Below are 12,306 nucleotides of genomic sequence, written 5' to 3' on the forward strand. Positions count from 1 at the left end.
GAAACATAGTAAACACACTGGTAAAACAGGCCATGTGACATCAGTATATATATAGGGGTGTTTGCTTTATTCTTACTATTAACTAGTTGCTTATCGTGGATATTACTAGCATTTTGGATATGTATTAGTACTTACATAGGTATCTATTAATATCTTATTTTATATGAAAGCAGTTTAGATCCCTTAATCATACCCCATATCTAAATTTGCAACTACCATACTCACTATTAATAAGCCACAAATTTAGGAAAGTCATAGTTTTTTGGGGTTTTTTTGCCATTAAAAATGCAAGTGGCTACAAATACCTTATATGTGAACCCAGTCTTGATGAAGTTCTTCTCTAGGACATTGTCCAGGGCAGGATCTAGTTCTTCCCCAACATCTTCAATGAGCAGAGGACGCCCAAGAGATAAACTGTCCTCTAGATGGTTTCTGAAGTATTTGTGATTCAATGAGGTGATCTGTGAAAACAAAAATACCCGATTACTCACAGAGCTCAAGGTCTGCTACTGAAGAAGTCTATTACTTGAGGTCTAAGTGATTTGTTATGAGGTCACACTTTTAAAGAAACCAAGTTTCAGTGCAAGCTGTGCATAAACATATTATATTTTAACATAAATCACAAGAATATAGACCATTGCATCCAATGATTGGATCTTTACATATAGAAAATATATAAAATGTATTTTAAAAACAATGTAGCTTTTTATCAATTTCAGTAACAAGCTTCTTTTGGAATTAACATATAACAACACATAACATGTTTTCATGATTTACTGGTGGTTTACTGTAACACGATTTTATATTTTAGTTTTTATTATAGCTAATTACTTTTTAGACTGGTATAGCTTTGCTTTAGTTACAGGCTGCGTACAATAATGAGTAACTTAACATGGAAAATCCCTTCTTCAACACTGCAACATGTACAAATTATGTATTGAACCACATTGTGCAAATCATATTCCTATTAAGTGGTCACCTGAAGCTCATTCTTGGACTCTTTGTTCTTGATCCAGATCTTTCCCTGGGTTTGGGGGTCAATCAGCAGGGGAAACCTGGCAGCCTTTGTAACAATAATTCCATTCTGGATGGACAGGTCATCATTGGGAAGCCCCTGTAGGTTCCATTCACTTACCGTAGGAGCATCAATTAACATTTCAGTGAGATTCAGATTAGTCCTAAAAGGAATCAGACGGGACTTCATTTCTTTCTGCCAATCAGTGAGGAGGAGGTTGCGAAATTCTTGATTAAAAGGTCCAGAGTATGACAGGAAGGCTGTGGCCAGGAGCACGTCACCTAAGCATGGGAAATGTAAAATTAGATTAAGATAAAAAAAGGATCAAATGATATATGCTATATGGTTTATGGTTTTATATGGTTTTAGCACATTGTTGCTAGGGTGATCTAGGTAGTTGCTATAGTAGTTGATTACTGATAAAAATAGCAATGTCGAAAGATTTAAGGTATCATTCATATTAGCACCACAGATGGTACAATATGGAGGCATGCTCTACAGAGTTCTGGGTAGTTCCTACAACAATGCTGGTTCCTACATATAGCTCAGGTTGGAATCTTTTGCCGGTTTTATCATCTACTAGGTGAATATTGTATTGTTTAATCACTTCTATGATTTAATCACTAAATCCTATGATTTGACATCACTTTTCATAATACAATATATATCGAATACTAAGCTAATTGGGTGCCTGCTACTAATATAAATACTGCTAATAAGCACTCCTGATACAGTATTGGCTTTGCAGTTTATATAAAAATAGTGATACGTATATGAAATTTCATTATCAAAATGTCTGTAATTTGATTTTTGGTTAAAAGGCATATCTGGGACTGATTACTTGCAAAAAGTCAACCAAATAGTGTGAAAATAATATTGTCTGAAGGTTTCATGTAAACACATACCAACTAGTCGTTTAGTCTGAGCAGCAAACTCTTTACTCAGCTGTGTCCAGCGCTCCTTCTCTCCTGCCAGCCCACTGATCAAACTAGACGCGGTTTGCATCTTGTGTCGACACCTTTCTGCATCCTCCAGTAAAGTCTGAGGAAAAAGGAGAGAAGGTAAAAAAATTATTCTGTCACTGTGCACTGTGCAGCTGTGTTTGTTCACATTTACTGCTTGAGAGTATTAGAATTTCAATGCCATTTAAAGCAACCTAACAAAATTCACATTGCCTTATTATTTAATAGACAGGTGTGGTATCTGTCAGGAAATATGGAGATTTTCTATGAAGTATAAATAAATCTAAATATATACATATATACCTTCAGTGCAGATTTGCCCACTTCTTTCCAGTCAATTCATATTTTATTTCGATCATTGGTAAAGTCAACATCTGTTCTCTTAGGAACATGTGATTAGGCCTGACGTAAATCAACGCTAAAGGATTAGTCAGTCAATTGTGCTAATCACACAATTATCAATGAGCAATGCTCATTATACATTGTGAATGGGAACACCGATGTTTGCTTCGAACCATTTATAAGATCTGTATTAATTTGGTAGAGGCACACTTAGTACAAGCCTGAATGATTCATCTGCAAGATGGTTTAGGTTTGTTTACAAAATTTGTCATTACATACAATTTTATGCAAAAATGCAAATTAGTGATTGGGTATTTACTTCAGGCACTAAATGGCAGATGATTTTTTTTACAGAATAATTAGAAAAGTGGAAAATCTGGGTTAATTGTCTTTGGGCTACTGCTGGAATTTAAGGCAAATTAGATAAATAGCAAACATTTTGTCAGTGATTTGTCTGGTTTAATGTAAGGCTACTAATCAAACCCTTTTAAAAATATATATATATAATTTGTGTCATGATGATGGTACAGATTTGACCCTAATGTGTCCAATCTTGCTACTGTAGAGCGAATGTTCTGCAGAGTTTAGTGTCAGCCTTCCTCAATACACCTGTCTAGAAGTTTCTAGTAATTCTAAAGACACGGTGTGTTTATTTAGGCCAAACTCTGCAATACAGTGGCCCTTCAGAAGCTGGATTGAACACCCCTGCTATAATCTAACACAGTTGTTTACCTGTTTTTCCATCATAGCCTTCTCATACTCAGCTTGAACTACATCCAGCTCTGCTTGCTTAGCATCTAGTTCTGCCTGGGCTTTCTGGAGGTCCACATTAGCTATGGCCAGCCTGTTCTCCTGCACTGCCAGATTAGCCTGAGGATTAAAAAGAAAGACAATGTTGATTAAACAGCAGGTTACAGCAAGCCGCATTGAGAACTGCAAAAGTAACTCCAATCATCAGCATTTGTAGCAGAGGTTAATCTTCTCAAAATGGTGGTGTGACATAGATTCACATTGGCTTTTGTATGTCTCATGATGGGAGTATCTTTTTGAATGAGATGTTAGCGTGTTAAGGGAACGGGATAATTTTTATTGATTTAAAACTTTATGTTTTACTCTCTTCTTCACATAAAGACATTACATGGCTTTAGAAGGATTTTGAATGCAACATGACTTTTGTTTGTAATGCTTTTATACTGCTTATGGTCAGTTTTTGCAATAAATACCTGTGACTGGATTTATATTTGCCTGTGTGTTTTATATTGTTAAGAAGTGGGTAGGTTTAGAGTAGGGGTGCTACAAAAAAAGTATACATCTATATAAAATTTACTCTGATGCAGTTATATTTGAATCTATCTAAATTATCTCTGTATGGACCATGGCTGATGCTTGTCACTGACTTATATTGGTATCGCTTCTGTGATCCCATCACAGAATTTTCAGCGATTCTGTGACGCCACCATAGATTCGAAGTAAAGGGTCCTTGGTCGTTACACAGAATTCTGTGAGATCAGGCTGTTAACTTTCCCATTACAATCTAAATTAGACAAACATTTTTAATTAATTAATTTATATATTTTAGTAATATATATAAGTATGCTTCAAGAAAAAGTATATATAAACTTTAATACATTATGATCACATTATGATCACAGAATTTTGAATTTGACTTGTGAATTTGTGCCAGTTATGCTTAATAAATACTTAAATTATGCTTTTGAACATCTGAACATTAATTTAAAGGCCATCATTTCTTACTTGCTATTACTGGTCAAAAGAAGATAAATATTTCAGGGACAGAAGTCGACAGAATTGTAAATTTAGAAAAAATGTTTATACTTGTTACTTGTACTATAACAAATATGAACTAAAAACATCTATATTTGGGATTTCATGTGGAAGTTGTATTTAAAAAGCACGTATCTCAGGCATCAGGCAACAAACGTGATAAAATAATTATGCCCAAAATCATACCAAAAGGTAAGGAATAATAAAATATTAATATCATTTCACAGACTAATAGATTTGACAATTTAACAGTTTTGAAATCCGTTGCATCATGTAAAAACAATCAAGTGATCTGACCTTCAAAGGGAGCACTTCTTTATTGATAGAGAAGAAAGCAGCCATCGCTTTGGTCCAAGAGCAAAGCCCTGCAACATTGCCACACACTCTTTTGGCTGTTTCAATGTTATAGTCTGCCATGTCAAAGTACGGAGAGAGGAGTTCCACCACTTCCTCATTGATGGTGTCTTTGGGGAATTGCTGGAGGACAAAAAAAGATGGAGTAAACAATACTGCTGTACATTATATCGAACATATATGGAACTATGCTCTTGAAAATATATGCTCTTGATATCTATCTATCTATCTATCTATCTATCTATCTATCTATCTATCTATCTATCTATCTATCTATCTATCTATCTTCCTTCACTGTATGCAACAGGAAAAAATGCAAAGAATGGTCTAGGCATCTGCTAATATTAAGGCGTGTACCTGTAGACTGCCCAGGAAGTTGCCAGCAGTCATGAGTTTGAGTGACTCCTGCCAGGAGGGCATGATGCAGTTTTTCTCAGGATCCATTTTCACAGTGTTCACTCTCCTCTGGAAGAGCAATAACACACAGTCCATAATGCGCATGATGAGGTGGGGCGGTCTGCCCAGTGTTCGCACCGTGGCAATATCTGATGGCTTTATGGTCTGTTCACAGATAAATAGGAAGAGAAATGTAGAGAGAAATAAAGTGACAGTGGATTAGACATCTTGGTAACATTCTGACATACCAACTAGCTACTCTCTGTAAAACTTATGCATCCGAGTGGCAGCTGTTAAGGTTCATGATTGAAAATGTTTAGCACACTTACTGTAAGCTTAATACGTGATTGATTTGTCTTATCTTAATAAAGTAGAAAGATGTATAAACCTGGGGACCAGTGGGAAGGAGTGGGATAGTGCAGCAAGGTATGATATGATGTTAATAGCTGAGGATGGGTTATATATGGCAATATAGAGAGTAAAGAAGAACGTCAGTGGGAGTAGATAAAAGTGACGTGGTAAAGAGAGGTGTGATAAAACACTGAAAGCGAGACATAGGAACGAGAAAACAGAGGTGACAGATGTGAAAGGATCCTGTCCTCCAACAAAAAAATGTGCAAGGTTTGTGCAAGTACCTTATTGCAATCTATATTATTGCAACCTACGTTTTTAAGTTAAGCACCCTTTACCAGGGGTGTAAATATAAAGACAATGTCATGTTACATCTGTTGTCATGAAATGACGTCCGACTGTCATTACCAATCAAAATGCGTGTTTTGTTTAAATGTAATGTGTGGACTTTTCACACTGATCTCACAGTAATAGAAATTATAGTACAAATGACACACAGATAACCCTACACCTAAACCTACCCATTACAAAAAATTTGCAAAATGATGATTTATAACACACATACATTTTCTAGGTTCAAACCTGTGATCACATGATCAGATCTCATCTTATAACGAGTCACTCTACAAACTGAGCTACAGGAACCCTGAATCGTGAAGCAGATAAAACATTAATATGTAAATGTTCTGCTGCTGATAGGGGCGCAAATGCAGTATGCGCTCTGACGGGTCGTATTTTAAGGGATTTGTAAAAACAACCTATAGAAACACCAGAAAGTTATCTCAGGTGTCACATAAACACTGAGGAGGATTTTAAGAAAAAGGTTTTTTAAGGCAATTTAAGGTAACCACAACATTTTTCAGTGACATATGCAGCCTTCAAATGCAGCCTCTGGATGGTGCAGCCACCGATGCATGTATTATGCTTTATGGGAAACAATGATGACATGCATTATGTTTAATATTAAGGGGTGAGCAGGTAATATCGGGCAAATAAATCTGATAAAGAAAATTATGAAAATGCTAATTATTATGAATATTAATATTTTAGTGGAAAGTATATATATATATATATATATATATATATATATATATATATATATATATATATATATATAATTAAACTAAGATTTATAAGATATAAGATTTTCTCTTTGTTTTTGAGCCTTTTTCAAAACATAAGGTGTGAATGGCTGGTGCCAAAAATTAGGTTGGGGTGGGGGTGGGGGTTGTGATTACCTGTCATACCCTAATAACATTTCAACCATTTCAAACATATTAGCAAATGTGCTATGGCAAGTACAGGCAGGTGTGCTCTGTAGCTCTGACTTTTACAATAAAAATCTTCTCTAGTCTGTTTATGTTTAACACTTTAGAACTATATATTATAGCATATAAAGAGCTACATAGAGCTACAGTGTGACTTTACTTGACAGGAGTCAAGTGTCGATTGGAGAGCTTGTGCAAACATATGCATATTGCTGTAATCAGTTGCTTTCCTAACACCTGTTTTCTCACTTATGTCATTTTCGTTGTGTTCATTTTGTTACTGAGAAAAAAATGTAAGCATATATTTACATATTCATATTACATATTTATAACTTCTTTTCACCCCTTAACATGGAATGGAAAAAAAAACGTCTTAAAGGGTCTTTTGTTCATTTTGTGTTTTTTTCATTAGAATCACAACAAGGATTTTTTACTGTACTTTCCAATGTGTTAAAGTTCTCATCTCCGACCTCAATGGATTGAATAAAAAAAAGTAATCCAGATCCTCTAAAGATTTTCTCTTCATTTTCTGTCAATCCCTCAAGCACATTAGTTTGGAAGTAATTGCAGGAAGGTGTCAGCAAATTCCTTGCTAGAACTAAATTAAGTATAAGCAACCATAGGGATGCTATTTGCAACCCACTCTCTCATTTATCCCCTTCAGTCCTTAAGTCTGGGGGTAGCAGCTAGACAAGAATATGTTGGCTCACTTTCTTATGGAATCTGCTTATATGAGCAGCAAACTCCCTTGGTGAGTTGGTGTTAAAAGTCTTTCAGTGCCTTGTGTTAAGGTGATGCACAGCAAAAACAGTGACAGTGGACAAAGAAAAAAGGGGCTTTCTCGTTTGCCCCCTCCAGTTTCTTTAGATTTAAGGTGATGGTGTAGATAAGGTGCATTTGCATACTTTGCTAGTGGACCATGAGGAAAGGGTAATTGCAGAGCATGGTATTGTTTGAGCCGCAAGAGGCGATCCATTCTTTTTTGTCTGCTGCCTTTCCATGCTGGATCCTCTCAAAGTACTTTTACTATTTTTTTCTGTAAGGATAAGTAAGGATGAGAGTGGGCAGTTGAGAGCAGGGCTGCACTCTGTTTGGTTGCTTTTAAAGAGCTTCACAATCACATAAGAATGTGAAGGATAAAAAAAGCTGTGACAGATCATTTAATTTGACAATCAACAATTTCAATTCAACATTAGCTAAATGCAGCTATAGTTTTACATGATGGAAATGCCTTTTGACTTGTGTAATATAAACTCATTTCATTCATTATAACACTGAATTTACTGTAATTGCATTTGGTGTTTAAATATGTTCTCTAATCTCAGTTTAAATGTCTAATATTGTAAACTATGCTGTATTCATTCAAATAAATTCAATTGTCCATGGGAGTTCTTGCTTAATAATGAATAAATGTATCTTTTAAATATTCTGTTGCCTATTCTGTGTGTGATTTTTAATTTCCAGATCATTTTAAATAATTTTTGATAAATAGTTGGCTCAAAAAACTGTAAGCCACAACCTAGCATGATCTGCAAAACTTTTAACTTCCAACCAGCTGGGTCAAAATAACTGCAGGTTGCAGCCTGTTGTGTGTTTTGTTCAATTGTTTCTATTTACTGTTCCATCACTGATCGGTTGGCCTAAACCTTCTAATCCAAGTTCGGCCTCCTATATATTTTAACTCAGCCTTTTTTTAGAGTTTAGGTAATTATTAGCATGCTAAAATAGCAGCATTTATCCATATTTATCACGCATAATGGGTCACTAATGTTATTGCATTAAAAGCGCATTCAACAACCTGACTAAATTGTTGAGTTCAACCTGACAAATTGTTGAGTTCCCTTGAAAGGGAACTAATGCAAACAGTCATAATTCTGCCATAGCCATTCTGTATTTGACTGTATCCACTATCTGTAAATTATTAATAATACTACTATATCTTGTAAGAATTTTATGGCAAATAAATATAGTATATATTAACATATTACATTCATAAGTTACTGTATAATCTAGAATAAACGCATGTAGCTAAATTTTAAATTTGCCTCATCTGAAGCAGACATACTGGAATGTGTATAGAAAAAATAAAAACAGGAAAAACGTCCCAGGAATGACGGGATGCATTATGGATACATTAATGGGAGAACCAAGTGGGCAGGTGGTGGAGGGAAGAGGTGGGGCATGTGTTTGGGTGGTTATGTGATCGAGTGGGTGTGCGGGGTTGGTTAGAGGTAGCTGCTGTCAGACCCCTGCCCGCTACGATACCCCCTACAGCAACCCTGCCATCACACAGTCTATTTTTACACCCTCACAGGCAGCATGTAATTACACGGAAGCTGCAGGCACCACAATGCCCCACGAACATCACACTCCTCTCCTTCTCTCCTCTCCAATGCTGCCATGTAATCGTTTCATATTGTTCCTGACCTGCAGTGCGGCCTCAGCCTCTTCCAGAGCAGGCCTTGCTGCCTCTAACTTCTCTTCAGCAATAGCCTTGTCTGCAGAGATGCTGTCCACTATGGCCTGTGCTTTATCTTTGACCTTCTGAACTTCGACTTTGACCTTTTCAGCAGCTTGAGCCTTCACAGTCACCTCCTTCAACACCTGAAACAAAAATGTTGAAAAAGTGAAAACACTAATATCAATGTTGTAATGCCTGCAGCATTTCATGCACCAATTCTGAGTCTGGGGCTGTTAATTTGTCATCCTAATGTTTTAGAGAACAGTATTGATCTTTAGTTAGCTTGTGACTGGGAGGCAGTCCTTTCATCAAATGGATACTTTCAAGCTTTATACAGCATGACGAAATTCAATGTGAACAGAACAGAACAGAATGTAGTACAAATAGCATAACGAAGCCAGGTCTTGATGAAACAGAAATAACCACAGATATTTTCATCTGTATTATGATATACATCAGACTGTAATGTACTATTGACCAAATCTGATTGTTTGATTGGAATGTTGTTCCAGGATCAACAAGAATGCTGATCCAAGAACATCTCGTACTTGGTGAAAACACACCCACCTATGCAATACTCGGAATTTGCTACATCACTGTTTTCAGTGGAAGGTCTAGTTATGATATTTCATTTTTAAACGTTATAAAAACAAAACATTTTTTTACAAAATGAAGCCTATGCATTAATATAATAAATTCACTGTAGATAATTGTTAATATATTGCACAGCCCCTTGGGCCCCTATTGAATATTGCTTGTAGTGTAAGCAACTGCACATTACTGGTTTAGTGTTCTCTTGAGAACACCTGAATAAATCTACCAGGAGATAGTAACTGAAAATCACTATGGAAAACTATCTTCTGGGCCTGTCAGAAGATCTTCTATTAAAGGTCCTCTTTCTCTTAAATATCATCAACGGCAGTATTTGCCATTGGTGAGACTGTGATTGTATCAGTTATGACAAGTTACTCCAATAATTTGTGACTCAGATCTGATTGATTTCTGTAAGGCTTCCAGAAACATGCCAATAACTAGGGTCATTGATTGTTAAAAAAAAAAAGTGCCTCAAGATCTTGTTGAGAGCCATGTTTTTAAAGGCAGTGTTTTAAATTAAAAAGGGTTCAAATTCACCATGCTTAGAAACCCCCTGCTTTGGCAAAGCCTATTGCCTCCAGATTCAGCAGCTGCGTTAACTGCTAAGATTTTTTTAAAAAATTAATTATTCTAAATGAATGAGTTGGCATATAAATGCTTTTACCTGAAGAATGTACATTTTTGCATTACAAATAAATTAATAAACAGTAAACTGATTTACTGTCAAAATAAAATATGATCTTACTTTAACCAGCAATACATTTAATTTGTAATCAGATATCCAAAAGCTATGGCCACTAACCACTATGCATCCAGTGTCAGAATCTTGGCTTGATAGGTCTATGTCTAGTTGTGTTTAAGGTGTACGTCTCTTGGGTTTTGGTGCATGGTGTTCTGTTGTGGTTTAGTCCATTGTCCAGCAGTCTCTCTGTCTTGTTACTTGTCATTATAATCCCTCATCTGATCACTTTTTATCTGTTTTAATCATTGCTATGGATCATTGTTTTGATCCAGTGTTTGTCATAGAGCTCCCTCTTGCATATCCAGATTCATTTTGATTTCATTTTTCTTTTTCTTCAACTTTCAGATTTATACATTTTCCTTTGTCATGTTTCTGTGTTAAATCTTTCTCCATAATTGTTCCCCTTCAGTTTCAGTTTAGTCTTTCTTTTTCCTTTTAGTTATATATATCTTTTTTCTTCACTTTTCCCAGCTACCTCTCTCCTTCTCCCTGCCTCACCTGCCTCCATTGCCAGCTGCTCCTCTGTCTCATCAAACGTCATCCCTATCTTCCTTTGCAGACTGTTCTCTCTTTAATGGCTGTGTGGACTTGATCTTGCCTAGCCCTTGTTTCTCCATGTCAAATAAATATTATTTTACCCTGCAATTGCATCCTCATCTTTCTGGAACCCTGACATCCAACAGAATGAACACCTACAAACAACCAACAGTAAAGTGACCTGGCATGTGAAAATAGCTGTCAGTTTAAAAAGTCTGTGGGAAAAAACATAATCTAGTGCAAAGATGGGCAATTTCAGACCTGTGTTTGATTAGGAATGGTCCTCCTGGAGTGGAGCTGATTTAGTTTAAACTTGTGGCCTGTCAGTCGGAACAAATATTATGAATAAAACCATGGTTCCTTGAGGGAATGAGACATTGCATCCAGAATGCTATGGGAATGCTATGCTATGCTATGCTGCATGCTATGCTATGCTGCATGACCAAGCTCTGAATCTACTGTAAAATCTGTCCAATGGAATGGCATGACTTCCTGGGTAGGTGATGTCAGCAACCAGAAAAGCAACAGGACACAGTTCCCTCAAGGAACCAGGGGTAAATTTATAACCTCTAGACGTTCCTTATTGGCAACTGCATCCAGAACACTGTGAGAATGAGGTGCCCACGCCGCCACAGTTTGTAGTCCCTGCCCTGTGTCAATTTCTCAACATAAACCACTAAAACGAGAGGACTGAAACCCCTGGGGTCATATCAATGTCCTATCCGCAGAAATGGACGACAGTAGAGGGGGTGGACCAACCTGCAGCGTTGCAGATGTCCAATATGTCCAATACCTTTGAGGCCACCATACTCCTTGTGGAGTGAGCCTTGCCTCCCATCGGCGAATTGAAGACCAGAGGACTCATAGCAAGTTGAGATTGTCTAAAGCAGGCTGACTAACACTCCTGTAGCATGATGGGGCGTGGTGCAGAAGTAGCAGGGATCTTCGCTTTTACAACCCACTCAAAGCTTTTGCCCAGACCAGTCGCAAAGTCTAGATAGGATGGGCCACTGAAAAGGCCTGAAGGTCTCCTACTCTCTTCAGACAAGTGATTGCAAGTAAGAACACGGTCTTAATAGCGAGATGGAGGTGATCAGAAATCTCTGCTATGGGCTCGTTGAGGGAGTTCTGGGTTGGGGCAAGGTCTCTACCATCTCAGCTGGGAGACCAAAAGCTATAAGCTGTGCCGCCTCAGGAGCCACACCCACAGTTTCTGTAACTCCAGGTAGGGGTGCAGAATGGTGCCCCCTGCTTGTGAGAGGAGATCCCTCCTGACTGAGCAGTCTAGGGGGGAAATCAGGTCCATGAACCATACTTGACCCAGCCAGAACGGGGATACTAATAGTAGGCAAACACCGTATCAGGACACTCTCATCAGGAACTCCTAAACACAGCATGATGGGCTGTGGTATTAAAGGCGGGAAGCTAGGAACATACTTTGCTGGCAAACTCTGCTCCATGAAGTGAAGAATTTCCACTTTAGGGCATACACGTTCCTC

At 37.2% G+C, this 12,306-nt stretch overlaps 1 pseudogene; it reads right to left on the bottom strand.

Moving 5' to 3' along the window:
* Window positions 1–12,306, bottom strand: part of LOC122360816 — an 81,491-nt pseudogene that overhangs the window by 19,990 nt on the left and 49,195 nt on the right.

This window comes from Puntigrus tetrazona, chromosome 16 (genome assembly GCF_018831695.1).
Source record: "Puntigrus tetrazona isolate hp1 chromosome 16, ASM1883169v1, whole genome shotgun sequence".
In the NCBI taxonomy this organism is placed as follows: Eukaryota; Metazoa; Chordata; class Actinopteri; order Cypriniformes; family Cyprinidae; genus Puntigrus; species Puntigrus tetrazona.